This window comes from Scyliorhinus torazame, chromosome 17 (genome assembly GCF_047496885.1).
Source record: "Scyliorhinus torazame isolate Kashiwa2021f chromosome 17, sScyTor2.1, whole genome shotgun sequence".
NCBI lineage: Eukaryota > Metazoa > Chordata > Chondrichthyes > Carcharhiniformes > Scyliorhinidae > Scyliorhinus > Scyliorhinus torazame.
This window is the reverse complement of record NC_092723.1, coordinates 186,797,025-186,813,219: the sequence shown is the minus strand read 5'-3', so window position 1 is coordinate 186,813,219 and position 16,195 is coordinate 186,797,025. Positions and strand designations below refer to the sequence as shown.

Here is a 16,195-nt window from a genome sequence, read left to right as displayed (position 1 = left end):
CAAGCAGAAACATAAGCAGGAGAATACGGCTAAGAAGGTCGTGCAGTGCTGGTCCGAGGAAACAGAAGAGCTCTTACGTGACTGCTTAGAGACAGTGGACTGGTCCATATTTAAGAACACAGTTGTTATATTACTACAACTGGTAATATGTTGTATTCTTTGTCTTTTCCTCCAGAATAGCCCAATGTAGTGTTGACAAAGAATATACCAATCAAAAGATTGAATCAAATTAATTTATTATTATTAAATGAAGTTTGCACACTCTACTGAGTTATAGATGATAAATAAATGATATTGAATCTGTACTACAGTATTCAATATTCTATCTATCTACTAACTACACTATGACTTGACCTTGTACGAGATATCTCTATTCAGCTTGCACTCTGCTCTCTCCATGTTCTTTTCAGCTTCTCCCAGAATTCTGAGAGTGGCTGTCTTCAATACAGTGAATTAGTAACACCCTCTAGTGTTTGATTTACACATAGATGCAATTGTTAACCCTTCACTATACTGACTATATACATATCATTACGTCAGCGACCAACCTAAACGATTATGCCACCACCGTCACAGACTTTAGCAGTAAATGTGAGGACTGTGTGCCAAAGAAAGCAGTACGTATGTTCCCCGACCTGAATCCATGGCTTAATCGGGAGATCGACTCCATACTGAAGAACAGGTCTGAACAGGCGACCCTGACCTATACAAGAGATCCAGGTACGACCTCCGCAAAGCCATCCGAGATGCCAAGAGAGAATATCAGACCAAGCTATAGTCACAGACTAACATCACGGACTCTCGTTGGCTGCGGCAAGGCTTAAACAACATAATAGGCTACAAAGTGAAGCTGAGCAGTATCTCCGGCAGCAGCGCACCCCTCCCCGATGAACTCAATGCATTCTATGCTCAGTTCGAGCAGGAATCCATCGACCCGCTGTCGAGTGCCCCAGCAGCCCATAACACACCCATACCCACCATCGCAGCTGAAAATGAACCCTCGGAAGGCGACGAGTCTGGACGGGATCCCTGGTCGTGCACTCAGAGCCGGCGCGGACCAGCTGGCAGAGATATTCGCGGACATCTTTAACCTGTCCCTACTCCACTCCGAGGTCCCCACCTGCTTCAAGAAGACCACCTTCATACTGGTGCCAAAGGAGAACCAGGCAAGGTGCCTCAATGACTATAGTCCAGTGGCCCTGACATCAATCGTAATGAAATGGTTCGAGAGGTTGGTCATGAAGCGCATCAACTCCATACTCCCAGGATGTCTAGATCCACTGCAATTCGCATACCGCTGCAACCGGTCCACAGCAGACGCCATCTCCCTGGCCCTACACTCATCCCTGGAGCATCTCGACATCAAGGACTCCTACATCAGGCTCCTATTTATTAACTACAGCTCTTCCTTCAATACCATAATCCCAGCCAAGCTCATATCAAAGCTCCAAAACCTAGGACTTGGCTCCCCACTCTGCAACTGGATTCTCGACTTTCTGACCAACAGACCACAATCAGTAAGAATGAACAACAACACCTCCTGCACAATAGTCCTCAATACCGAGGCCCCGCAAGGCTGCGTACTTAACCCCTACTATACTCCCTGTACACACACGACTGCGTGGCAAAATTTGGTTCCAACTCCATCTACAAGTTTACTGATGATACGATCTGATGCACAATCAATAACCTCAGAAATGAGATTGGAGACAATTGAAGGCTTTAATACGCTAGATGTTTCCCCCAACAGCGCAGGTACAGAAGGAAGCTGCTGGGGCAGCACGGGCTCTTATACCCCACCTTGCAAGGCGGAGCTAACATGCAAGCTTATCCAATGGAACAAGTACATTCTCCACCAATGGTATTCCGGCATTACTAAGTACTGTGATCCTCCTAACACAGATTACCACACGATCATAGTGGGCCGGATCTTGAATAACGACGAGTCAGAATACAGGAGGGAGATAGAGAACCTAGTGGAGTGGTGTAGCGACAACAATCTCTCCCTCAATGCCAGCAAAACTAAAGAGCTGGTCATTGACTTCAGGAAGCAAAGTACTGTACACACCCCTGTCAGCATCAACGGGGCCGAGGTGGAGATGGTTGGTGAGTTTCAAATTCCTAGGGGTGCACATCTCCAAACATCTGTCCTGGTTCACCCGCGTCGACGCTACCACCAAGAAAGCACAACAGCGCCTATACTTCCTCAGGAAACTAAGGAAATTCGGCATGTCCACATTAACCCTTACCAACTTTTACAGATGTACCATAGAAAGCATCCTATCGGGCTGCATCACAGCCTGGTATGGCAACTGCTCGGCCCAGGACCGCAAGAAACTTCAGAGAGTCGTGAACACCGCCCAGTCCATCACACGAACCTGCCTCCCATCCATTGACTCCATCTACACCTCCCGCTGCCTGGGGAAAGCAGGTAGCATAATCAAAGATCCCTCCCACCCGGCTTATTCACTCTTCCAACTTCTTCCATCGGGCAGGAGACACAGAAGTCTGAGAACACGCACGAACAAACTCAAAAACAGCTTCTTCCCCGCTGTCACCAGACTCCTAAACAACATCTTAAAGACTGACCTGACTAATACTACACTCCTGTCTGCTTCACCCGATGCCGTGTCTAGGTATTTACATTAAGACCATAAGACCATAAGACATAGGAGCGGAAGTAAGGCCATTCGGCCCATCGAGTCCACTCCACCATTCAATCATGGCTGATTTCAACTCCATTTACCCGCTTTCTCTCCATAGCCCTTAATTCCTCGAGAAATCAAGAATTTATCAACTTCTGTCTTAAAGACACTCAACGTCCCGGCCTCCACCGCCCTCTGTGGCAATGAATTCCACAGACCCACCACTCTCTGGTTGAAGAAATTTCTCCTCATCTCTGTTCTAAAGTGACTCCCTTTTATTCTAAGGCTGTGCCCCCGGGTCCTAGTCTCCCCTGTTAACTTCCCTACATCCACCCTATCTAAGCCATTCATTATCTTGTAAGTTTCTATTAGATCTCCCCTCAACCTCCTAAACTCCAATGAATATAATCCCAGGATCCTCAGACGTTCATCGTATGTTAGGCCTACCATTCCTGGGATCATCCGTGTGAATCTCCGCTGGACCCGCTCCAGTGCCAGTATGTCCTTCCTGAGGTGTGGGGCCCAAAATTGCTCACAGTATTCTAAATGGGGCCTAACTAGTGCTTTATAAAGCTTCAGAAATACATCCCTGCTTTTATAGTCCAAGCCTCTTGAGATGAATGACAACATTGCATTTGCTTTCTTAATTACGGACTCAACCTGCAAGTTTACCTTTAGAGAATCCTGGACTAGGACTCCCAAGTCCCTTTGCACTTCAGCATTATGAATTTTGTCACCGTTTAGAAAATAGTCCATGCCTCTATTCTTTTTTCCAAAGTGCAAGATCTCGCACTTGCCCACGTTGAATTTCATCAGCCATTTCTTGGACCACTCTCCTAAACTGTCTAAATCTTTCTGGAGCCTCCCCACATCCTCCATACTATCTGCCCCTCCGCCTATCTTTGTATCATCGGCAAACTTAGCCAGAATGCCCCCATTGTGTTGCCCTTTTATGTATTTTCTTTTCTTTTCATGTACTAAATGATCTGTTTGAGCTGCACGCAGAAAAATACGTTTCACTGTACCTCGGTACACGTGACAATAAACAAATCTAAATCCAATCAATGTGGTAGGTTTTGAGGAGAATCTGAACAATGGAGATGGAGATAGAGAGTTGAGACCACAGGGCTATTTCCCTTCCACTCTCAGCAAAATAAGACTGTCGGTGGAATTTTACTTTCTGTAGTCAGAATGAAGGAGGTAGTGGAGCAGGTCAGGATGCAGGAAAGGGAACTGAGGCATCATTTGAGAAAGCTTCTCCTTGCAAGAGTTTCCTCTGCAAAGTACTGACAGCGACACCAAAAAAAAATGCAAATTTCAAAAAGAGCTCTTTGTGAAAAGGATACATTTCATTGAGGAATCAAATGAGAACTGTATTAGCTGTTGCATGAAGATCCACTACCAAGATCATCTTCCTTCTGTTGTTGTGATTGCATTCATTTTTAAAATGTCAGTGGCTAATATTAGGCGATCACAGGGAATCTGTATAATATCAGTGAGGGGCCATGCAAGCATGCCTTCATCACATAGCTAATACATTTTTCAGGCTGCATGGCAACAAGGCAGCAGTATGAAAGAGCCGTACAGTTTGATCACGTACTGCTGGCTTCCTCAAACTGCACGATGTAATGGACAGCACAAACATAACATTCTGTAATTAAACTTAAACCCTTACAGAAAGAGTTCGATCTATTACATACCCAGATTATGCATGACCGGATGTAAAGAAAACTGCCCATGCCAATGACACATTCCCTGGGATTTTTCGGGATACCTTCCCCGTCAGAAATTCTGCATTTCTTCACCTCCGCATGGAGATAGTCACATGAGCAAATTGTGGATCAACAGGCATCGTCGTCGCTTCCATATAAGGAATGTTGTGATGATATACATGAATAGTCATAAAGATAATAATTGGGATCCAAAGGACTGTTAATAATAATCTTTATTATTGTCACAAGTAACACTGCAATGAATTAACTGTGAAAAGCCCCTAGTCGCCACATTCCGGCGCCTGTTCGGGTACACTGAGGGAGAATTCAGAATGCCCAAATTACCTAACAAGCCCGTCTTTTGGGTCATGTGGGAGGAAACCCACGTAGACATGGAGACAACATGCAGACTCTGCACGCACAGTGACGCAAGCCAGGAATCGAACCCTGACGCTGTGAAGCAACAGTGTTAACCGCTGTGCTACCGTGCCGCCCGTTATTGATGCCTTAATAAATCAAGGGGTTTTGCATTATGCTCCAGAGAGTGTATCCCACACAGTTGTGGCTTGCTGTGCCCTGTACAACTTCAAAATTCAAAAAGGTTTGTACATTCCTCGGGCGGTGGCTGGAGCTTAATTGGAAATAGAAAAATGACACCACAGCAGCAGTAGTACAATCACTCAGTGACAATTGTGAGGGACATCAGAATTAAACCAAACTTATCAACAAAGTGCTATCATCTCTTTACAACAGTCCACCTTTGTCATCAAAGCCACTACTCCTCCCTTTGTTTCAAATAAATTACAACCCAGTATTGTCCTGGATCATCACATCAATCCTTTTGGCTCCGACGTAACAGTATAAGTCTAAATCAACTGAATGATTGATTCTGTGCTCAATGTGCCCAGTTAGTTCTTCCTCCAACTCCTCCCTTTGAACATGTGTGCTAAAAGTGCCAGAAAATAACACATGTGTTGCCAGTGACATATACCTCTCAGTTTGAGCCTTGTTATATTGCCAGTGCTTACCCGCTGAACACCCATCCAGGTGACACGCCACTCGTGTGCAATTTACACAACCAGTAATCATTACCACCAATTAGATTAATTACGTTCTTTGATATTATTTCCCGGTTCGCAGTTTTGGAATCATCAAGTATGTGTACAACCCTGTGAGACTGTTGCATAAACAGAATGAAGAATATAATGGAAAACTCTGGAAAAGACTGCGATATAAATACACGGAAATCGAGGTGTATGCCAGTCTATGTGGATGTATATCAGTAGATCTGAACCTTTCACTCCCAGCGCTCAAGCCTGCTTGTTTCCTTATATAGTTTCAATAGTTCATTCAGGTTTTTGCCACCCCACCCCCCAGCTCCCCAAACATGGCCACTTGAGGTGAGCACCCAGTTTGCCGCGTGGTTGCACCATCCCTCACCCTAATGACTGTCTGGGCGGAGAGAAGAGCAAACAAAGAAATATTGGATGAGGACAGAAAAACAAGGTCACTCTTAAATAAAGAAGAAAAATTGAGTCCTTCTATCTTGTTACCCATGCAGAAGGGCTGAGACCCTAAGCAGCACAACAATGCATTGAATCTACCAGCACCTGGATTTAAGTGACTAAACTCACTGAGTAAACTGATCGAGTCAGCAAGGAACATGACCCTTGATGTCTCCAATTAGCACTTTGCTAACATTTTTATCTGTGTGGGAAAGGTGAGTTGCTGTCTCACAAACTTGAGTATATGAGCCAGGTTGACAATTCAGTGCAGTACAGAGGGCATTAGGGTGGCACAGCGATTAGCACTGTTGCTTCATAGCACCAGGGTCCCAGGTTCGATTCCCGGCTTGGGTCACTGTCTGTGCGGAGTCTGCACGTTCTCCCCGTGTGTGCGTGGGTTTCCTCCGGGTGCTCCGGTTTCCTCCCACAAGTCCCTAAAGGTGTGCTAGTTAGGCGAATTGGATAATCTGAATTCTCCCTCTGTGTTCCCGAACAGGCGCCGGAGTGTGGCGACTAGGGGATTTTCACAGTAACTTCATTGCAGTGTTAATGTAAGCCTACTTGTGACACTAATGAAGATTATTATTATTATTAGGTTAGTGCCACTACAAACAGTACTATGCAATCTACATTGTTTCCCGGAGACATATGACACCATAGGCCACCACCGCCATGCCAGGGCCATGTTCACCATTGATATCACTGAGGAATGCAGGGCTGGCCAGAGGTGTAGCTCAGTCTGCCCTGCGGAATAAACATAGTTTGTGTAATGGTGAAAGCGAATGAATTATTCCTCCTATATTTTCACAATCCAGCAAGATGTACGCTTTCTATACCATATGAGGCCAACACTGTGTCATTAATCATGGAATCTGGAAATGAGTCCGTATATTAGTATGGGAACCTAAGTTGATCCACTTTGCTTGAAATTTGACAATTAAGAAAGCATCAAGCAGCTGACCCTTTTCTGCCAGCACTGGGATTTGTCAGCTGTAACTATAGTAACTCTCGCCATCTCACCCTCCACTGAGGTTTCTATGTTACCAGTCTGACAGAAAGACATGCTGGCATCAAACTGATGACTCATATAGAAACTCACCAGTCCCTGCACTGATTTTCATCTACTACAGGCATCCTCCCAACACCATAGCAACCACTGGACACACTCCTGCAATCCGTTATCATTGAACCCCATATTAGCATTACAGCAGCCACTAAAACGGGATGGATTAAACATATTTAAAATTGGATCTAATTTGAATTGCAGCATTGAGCCTATTGGGCTGTAGTTGTCCCAATTCCTCCTTCAGTTATCATTCAGTAAAGCTAGAAAGTTGTTTATTATGAACCTTCCTATCAAATAAGAATAACAGATGAAAAAGCAACTCAGTAGAGCATATACCTCATCACCCTGTAAACTCAACATTATTCCAACTACGCCATTCTTCCTTGAGGCTTTCCCCTGCCTGGGCGAGTCTCCATAATTACAAAGCTTTTTATTATGAGCTTCCATCTCACGGAGGAGGCTTCAGTCCAACAACTAGCCCTGAAAACTCTGCTCACATTTTGACAGCTGTGACAAATTACACCACAGCAGCTGATGTAGTCGAGGGAACAAAATGTAACATCTCCAAAGTTGCAGATAACACAAAGCTGGGTGGGAGGGTGAGCTGTGAGGAGGTTGCAGAGATGCTTCAGTGAGATTTGGACAAGTTGACTGAGTGGGCAAATAGATGGCAGATGCGGTATAATGTGGTTAAATGTGAGGCTATCAACTTTGGTAGCAGAAACGGAAAAATAAGAAGGTAGATTATTATCTGAAGGACCATGAATTAGGAGAGGGGAATCTGCAACGAGACCTGGGTGTCCTTGTGCACCAGTCACTAAAGGTAAGCGTGCAGGTACAGCAGGTGGTAAAGAAGGTAAATGGTATGTTGGCCTTCATAGCGAGAGGATTCAAGTACAGGGGCAGGGATTTCTTGCTGCAATTACACAGGGTCTTGCCTAACCTAATTATAGTCATTCAGATAATAGTCTGCCTTCCCATTTTTGCTACCAAAGTGAATAATGTTACATTTATACAAATGATACTGTATCAGCCATTCATTTGATGAGACGACACCTGGAGTATTGTGTGCCGTTTTGGTCTCCTTATCTGAGGAAGGATGTTCTTGCTATGGAGGGAGCACAGCGAAGGTTTACCAGGCTGATTCATGGGATAGCGGGACTGACGTACGAGGAGGGATTGAATTGGTTTGGATTGTATTCGCTGGAGTTCAGAAGAATGAGGGGGGAATCTCATAGAAGCCTATAAATTTCTAACAGGACTGGACAGGATAGATGCAGGAAGGATGTTCCTGATGGTGGGTGTGTCCAGAACCAGCAGTCACAGTCTGAGGATACGGGTAGACTGTTTAAGACAAAGATGAGGAGGAATCTCCTCACCCAGAGTGTGATCGGCCTGTAGAATTCATTACCAGAGGAAACAGTTGAAGCCAAAACACTGTGTGTGTTTTCAAGAAGCGGTTAGACATAGCACTTGGGATGAAGAGGATAAAAGACTATAGGGGAGAAGCGGGATTAGGCTATAGAGTTGGATTATCAGCCATGATCGTATTGAATGGTGGAGTGGGCTTGAAGGGCCGAATGGCCTCCCCCTGCTCCGATTTTCCATGTTTCTAGGCAATCCAAAACATTCCGAAACAATGAAAAATATTCTGAATAAAACAATCTGCAACATTCTAAAAGCAAGTCAGTTTCTCCCAATGTCAATCGATCGTCTGAATAAATTCCAGAATTCGGAACCACATCCTCACTCCATGTCTTCCCCAGACCAAACCCTATCTGTGCAGTTGAAACCCATCCATTCATTTTTAAGATATATCATTTACAAACACTAACAAACAGGGAGAGGCTATCTCTGCCCACCTTCACTGGGAGAGGTAACCGCTCAGTCCACCCACAACTTCCTGTTCCACATAATAGACAGGCTGGTGACCTGATTCAGGAAATCCCGCGCTGTGCAATCTGCCTTGTACATCACTAGAGGCTGGAAGAGGAACAAGAGAAGCAAATTCATCCCACACCTGAAGAAACCTTGTACAACTCATCAACAAACCCAAATTCAGAACTCTAAAAATCTTTTACTCGAATTGAATCAAATGCAAATCAAATCTTCTCTGACTATGTGCTGATAAAGAACACTTGCCGACAATGTTCCCCACTGTCAAATACCTAATCGCCTTTTCTCACTGAAGACAATACCCACTGTGCAATCTATGTGGTGCAGACTTTCTCCATTAACATTGCCCCATGTCCCTGTATTAACTCGTCCCCAGGAGAAGAATAAAATTCATCTCATAAAACACTCAAAATGTCATCAAATAAAGACACAGTTCTACATACAGAATACACAAGAGGATTCGGCAGAGTTGGTGAGTATTTTTCTCCCATCGAAGAGCCACACCTAGAGCTGTATTGCAACAATGTTATCAAACCTACATCAATACCATGCCTTTCATGTTGATCTGACAGATGCAATATGGGCAATTGGCGGGAATGGAGAGATGGAGTAATTAAACGCTCCATTTCTGATTCCACATCCGTCAATTTATAATTGTAACCTGTTGGCTTTGGTGATGGATGAGGCTCCGAGAGTGATGGTGGTCTGAAATCTAAATGGGAATTTGGATGCATTGGGGACTCTGGTGCATTTTAACCGGTTCCTGGGCGCTCATCCAGTGAAGTTTAGAATTTAGTATTTAGAATTTACAGTGCAGAAGGAGTCCATTCGGCCCATCAAGTCTGCACCTTGGAAGGAGCACCCTACTAACCCACCCCTCCTCCCTACCCCCGTAACCTGGTAACCCCACCTAACCAGGAGCAATTTATCATGGCCATTCCACCTAACCTGCACATCTTTGGACCGTGGGAGGAAACCGGAGCACCCGGAGGAAACCCACGCACACACGGGGAGAACGTGCAGACTCCGCACAGACAGTGACCCAAGCCGGAATCAAACCTGGGACCCTGGAGCTGTGAAGCAACAGCGCTAACCACTGTGCTACCGTGCCGCCCATATCTGGCTGTGGCTCCTCAAAGGTATATTTATGGGAATTGGGTATAAAATATATATGTCTGTGTTCTGATGAAAGATCATCGACCTTTAACGTTAACTCTGTTCCTCGCCCCACAGATGCTGCAGGACCTGCTAGGTATTTGCAACATTTTCTATTTTATTCCACCTTTCTGCAGTATTTTGCAATTGCCTCTCTACCTACACCACATGGGTTTCAGCGGTTCAAGAAAGCAGCTCACCACCACCTTCTCACAGCGTAATTCGGGGTGGGAAGTAAATGCTGACCCAGACAGCGACGTCCACATCCCATAAATGAATAAAAAATATGGTGAGGAATGGGTGTGAATGTCTCTGAAGTGCAGATACACACATATATCATAATAATAATATTTTATTCAAGAGACACATTCTCAGGCTGAAGGTTGAATTGCGGCGTGACTTACATCGAAACATTCAGACATAGACTAAGTAATCAGGTTAAAAATGTGCAAAAGTTAACTAGCTGTCATGTTGTAGCAAAAGCAGGCAAACAAATTAGCAGGTAACAAAGACACATAGAATAGGATATTAAAGGAGAAATAATGTTACAGTAAAATTATATTAAAATACAAACCAATATACCACTGCCACTGAATTACATGTAAATGTATTTAAGTGTTTAATTGAGGGTCAGGCATGAGGCTACATTGGTATCTCTCCGTCCGACATTTCATGGGGTTGAAGTTTGTCAATCTTCTGAGTTGCTGTGGTGTCTCTGGGCGTGACGGGGGTAACCAGTTCTGAATCTGGTGTCTCTGGGCGTGACGGGGGTAACCAGTTCTGAATCTGGTGTCTCTGGGCGTGACGGGGGTAAACAGTTCTGAATCTGGGTTGATTGCACAAGGGATTCTCTGAACTTAGCAGGGACATTAACTCTGTGGACTGTAATATTACTCGTGGGGATTTAATTTAAACCATTGAATGTTGGCTCATCAAAATCCTGTGAACAGTTAAGGGTGCAAAACTACAAATGAAGTTAGGTTGGAATGAGTAATTGTAATATGAACCGTTAAATGATTCCTATGCGTCAAGGACCCCTTCCATGATTGCTAGTAATTGTTAAACTAACTACCCCAGAACAGTAGTGATGCCAATTGTGCCTGAATATATAGAACAATATTTTGGTCATTGAAATGAAGTTTAATCCTGGGCCTGACCCTAATCACAGGACGAATTAAAAGAAGTTGGCATAAGTTCAATTTGTCACCGCATGAATTTCCAGCACCCACAAACAGATTCACTTCAATGTGGAGAAACGTAAAAAGATAGAACGTAGGAGCGGCAGGAGGGCCATTCAGCCCCTCGAGCCCGCTCCACCATTCAACATGACCATGAGTGATCTTCTATCTCAACACTATACTCTCACGCACTCCACACACCCCTCGGCACATTTAGACTCCTGAAATCTATCTATTTCCTTCTTAAATATATTCAGTGACCTCCGCAGGTCCTGAGGGTTCTGCAGAGCAATGCTAAGTATGAAGGAAGGGCTTAGTCGGTAACATTTAACAAACAATTTGTGTTAGACTAATAGCTAGTTTGAAGCCAACCTATCCGCATTTATCATTCTACCAGTGGTTAGCACTGCTGCCTCACAGCAGCAGGGTCCCACCCAGGTTCAATTCCAGCCTTGGGTGACTGTGTGCAGAGTCTGCACATCCTCCCCGTGTGTGTGTGGGTTTCCTCCGGGTGCTCCGGTTTTCTCCCACAGCCCAAAGATGTGCAGGTTCGGTGGATTGGCCGTGATCGATGAGTGGGGGTACGGGGATATGGTGGGGGAGTGAGCCTGGGTAAAGCGCTGTTTCAGAGGGTCGGTGCACACACAATGGGCCGAATGGCCTCCTTCTGTGCCTCGGGATTCCAGGCACGTTTATAACCACGGAAATCTTTGACAGAATCGAAGTGTATGGGATCGGACATGTCTATCTCCTTGTGCAATGAGATGTAACATTGAAAGATTACCTGACGATAATCTCCAAATTGATAAATTTTGAGCGTGTAATCTGACAGTGTTTATCTCCCCACGGCAGGTGGTGAAATTTGAATTCAATAAAAATCTGGAATTAAACGTCTAATGACGACCATGAAACCATTGTCGTAAAAACCCATCTGGTTCACGCGTGTCCTTTAGGGAAGGAAATCTGCTGTCCTTACCCGGTCTGGCCTACACGTGACTCCAGACCCACAGCAATGTGGCTGACTCTGAATTGCCCTCGGGGATGGGCAATAAATGTTGGCCCAGTGACGTCCACTTCCCATGAATGAATAAAGAAAGAAAATCTGTGCCTGATGTTCAATTTCAGTTAATTTTAGGCATTTGTGCTGAATGCTCACCCGATTTGGGTAATAGTTCACCGATCCTAGTCCATATCCTACTAGTAATTGCAGACACATAACGTGATCATACTCTCTGTTGGTATTGATAACATCCGCCAGTTGATTTAGCTCTGAGACTGTATAATTTAGATTTCTTTCCTCAGTTGTCTTCACCGTCTCCATCCACCATCCTAGGCAAAGGCAGCTGACTTTCAAACCAATTCTGCACTGGGGACAAAACATTGGACAAGTGACATTGTTCTCCCCAATACACCTGGGCCCAGACTGCTGCAATTGCTCAACTCACTGGTGTCACAGAATAGGGATAATAGACCAGTGACAGATAACAGTCATGAAACACTCCCTCGAAAAGTTTGCTGCGAGCAAATGAAATATATCTTCTATCGGGGATAGAGTTTGATGCACACCTTGAGGAACATTGTAACACGCACACTCATCAGGCACGCAGAACAATAATCTAGTGGGCCGTCTGCACTGACTGCGTGGCCTGTTAGATTTGGTAAAATTGGATACACTTACATCAAAGATAAATGCATTTGTAGTGAAGCAAAGCGTTTGACTGATCTGTGTGGAATTTGAATTGTTCTGGAGACTCGTCACGACTTTGGTCAATGTGTGTTTGTGGGGAATCCTGATGTGGTGAGTGTAATGCATACTGTGGTGAGGAATATTGATTATTCTGCCTGTGCTATTCAACTGAAAGAGGCGATAATTAGAGGTTGATACTGCAGTCTTCTTCCCTGCACAGCCGCCCTTTGGTTGCTGTCTTCAGTACATCGCTATCCTGCTCATCATCGCTGGCTTCATGCTATTCTCCACCTTCCAGCAAGAGGCCTCTGCCTGTGGTAAAATACAGCACACCAGTTCAATTTGTAATACCCTTTATGCCCCAGTCTTCACAGCACAATCTGAGTGAAGTGAGCATTGCTTCAGTCAGATATGAATGAAAATCGCTTATTGTCACAAGTAGGCTTCAATGAAATTACTGTGAAAAGCCCCTAGTCGCCACATTCTGGCGCCTGTTCGGGGAGGCTGGTACGGGAATTGAACCGTGCTGCTGGCCTGCCTTGGTCTGCTTTCAAAGCCAGCGATTTAGCCCAGTGTGCTAAACCAGATATCTGAACAGGTATGGCATTGCAGATTCATTCCATGTGCAAAGAGCATCAATAACTTGTGGTAGGCAGCCCATGCTCTCCCAAGAGTTATTTTCACCTTCAAACTATGAGAAACAGGTGATGGGCTGTGGAATGTGAAAAGTTCCCCGTGAATTGTGTGTTAACATACATGATCTTTTGTCAGGGGTCACATACCGCCTGATGCTCATAGAATAGACCCCCCCCCCCCTTCCAGTAAAGATAGAATGTGGTATTGTGCAAAGTTTATGTTAATGCTTTCATGCAAAACAGATGGAGGAATTGCCCGCCAACGCATCATTACTAATCTCACCTAACACCACTCCAACGTGAGCGTGACCAGTAATAATCGGACACGGCAATGAATAAACTTCACTTCAGCTCCTTCTTTTAAAATATAAATAACCTCATCAGTGTTTGATCTGATGTGGTAATAGTGAACACGTGAGCTTCAATATTGCTGGACATTCATTTAACACAAAAATGTCAATCTGGATTTGCAAAGAGTCCTGCAGAGTTCCCATAATGTAAATGGATCATTTTACAGTTTGCCTGATCTCTTTTTAATGGCAGTTACTGATTAAACGAATATTCAAATATTTTTGTCTGAGGAAAAATTATACTTCCAGACTTGCAATTTACAACATTGTTAGGTTTTTCAAAAGCTTAATATATTTATGTACGAGGTTTAATACACAGGGCTAAATCACTGGCTTTGAAAGCAGACCAAGGCAGGCCAGCAGCACGGTTCAATTCCAGGACCAGCCTCCCCGAACAGGCGCCGAATGTGGAGACTAGGGGCTTTTCACAGTAACTTCATTTGAAGCCTACTTGTGACAATAAGCGATTTTCATTTTCATTTTTCATTTTAGGAAAGCATCCCTCCTTTCACCAAATGGTTATTTTGCATGGTGCTTTATCAGATTGTCACAAAAAGTCCCAAACAATTGCATTTGTGCCCATGCTCCTGTAATCTAGACAACTGTCCTCACAGTTTATAGTTAATGCATCGGATACAGTGACTTGGTGCTTTCCCTGTTATTGGCCACAGAATCCAAGAGCGGAATCGTACCAGAATTTGGCAAAGTGTCCGACTCAGGCTGAAAATTGGTGTTTAACTCTCTCAGTTGCACAGACCAGGGGCGGGATTCTCCATCCCGTCAGCCGGCCAATGGGGTTTCCCCGTTGTGGGCACCCGCAGGCCAACGCGAAGGCCGTGGGCGTGAGTGCACTGCCGGTGAAACAGAGAATCCCGCGGATGGAGAATCCAGCCCCAGTTCTCTCTCCAAATATTGAGCCTCTTCGAGGGAAAGCAAATGATTGAAGATGCTTTACGCTGTCACTCTGCCTCAGAGAGCAACTGGCAGTCTGCTCCACTGAGATCAGGGCGCCATCTTTAAACTAATCTTTAAACTAAAAGCAGAACTAGGGGGCATAGCCTCAAAATAAGGGGAAGTAGATTTCGGACTGAACTTTGGAGGAACTTCTTCACCCAAAGGGTTATGAATCTATGGAATTCCTTGCCCAGTGAAGCAGTTGAGGCTCCTTCATTAAATGTTTTCAAGATAAAGATAGATAGTTTTTTGTAGAATAAAGGGATTAAGGGTTATGGTGTTCGGGCTGGAAAGTGGAGCTGAGTCCACAAAAGATCAGCCATGATCTCACTGAATGGCGGAGCAGACTCGAGGGGCCAATGTTGCTGGACTAGTAATCCAGAGACCCAGGGTAATGCTCTGGAGACGTGGGTTCGAATCCCACCATGGCAGGTGGTGGAAGTTAAATTCAATTAAATCTGGAATTAAACGCCTAATGGCAACCATGAAACCATTGTCAATTGTCGTTAAAAATCCATCTGGTTCACTAATGTCCTTTAGGGAAGGAAATCTGTCGTCCTTACCCGGTCTGGCCTACATGTGACTCCAGATCCAAAGCAATGTGGTTGATTCTTAAATGCCCTCGGGAATAGGCAATAAATGCTGGCCCAGCCAGTGACGCTCACATCCATTGGATGAGTAGTTTTTTTTTTTAAATGACAGCCATCCACTGGTTCATTCCTCAGGACAATGTTTTGATCGATCCGAGTTAAGCTCCCTGGTTTAACTTTCAAGCAATGCTTGGCAGTTAACTGTCAATCAACTGGTACATTCTCCATGGCAATGTCTTTACCAATTAAAGTTCACTTTCCAACCAATCAGCACTCTCTTCTCATACAGAATAAATTTGTTATTTTCCCTTACGTTGGCATTCTTGAAAATTGTCCTGATGTGTGCAAGGCAAAAAGTTTTGACAAAATGCCTATTTTTTCCAGCAATAAATAGATATTAATACAGCATAATAAAAGTACTCTTTCTGACCAGCTATACAAAATAATGTTCTTTTGTGAATGAGAATTTTGCTCCTACATGGTCAGCTGTACGTCACGTTGAATGTGACAATATTTTCCGCTCCATTTCTTTGGGGCGAACTTTAACTGGGAACGTAACATCTCTGATGTCAAAAGCAGAACCAAGTTACCAAAACAATAAGAAAAAAGGGACTGAAAGTGCTGAAAAAACATCGCGTCAGTTCGCCAAGTTGGAGAGAACAGAAAAGTTCACGTTTCGGTGTGAATGCTTCATCAAAACATAGTCAGCTTCTCTTCACAGACATTGCCTGGCCTCCTGTTTCGACTGGTTTCCACTCGACATTCCCAGCATCTTCAATGTTTTGCTTAATGCTTTGGATTGGGCGCAGGAAATGAATTCAT

The 16,195-nt window shown here is 44.4% G+C and overlaps 1 long non-coding RNA gene across 1 annotated transcript in view; it reads right to left on the bottom strand.

Annotated features, from left to right (window-relative positions):
* LOC140393607 (uncharacterized) overlaps positions 1-4,447 on the bottom strand; it is a 49,808-nt gene extending 45,361 nt beyond the window's left edge. Inside the window, exon 1 of the long non-coding RNA XR_011935694.1 lies at positions 4,346-4,447. This is a non-coding gene — a long non-coding RNA (uncharacterized lncRNA). The remainder of the gene's footprint in view (positions 1-4,345) is intronic.
* Between the last annotated feature and the right edge of the window lie 11,748 nt (positions 4,448-16,195).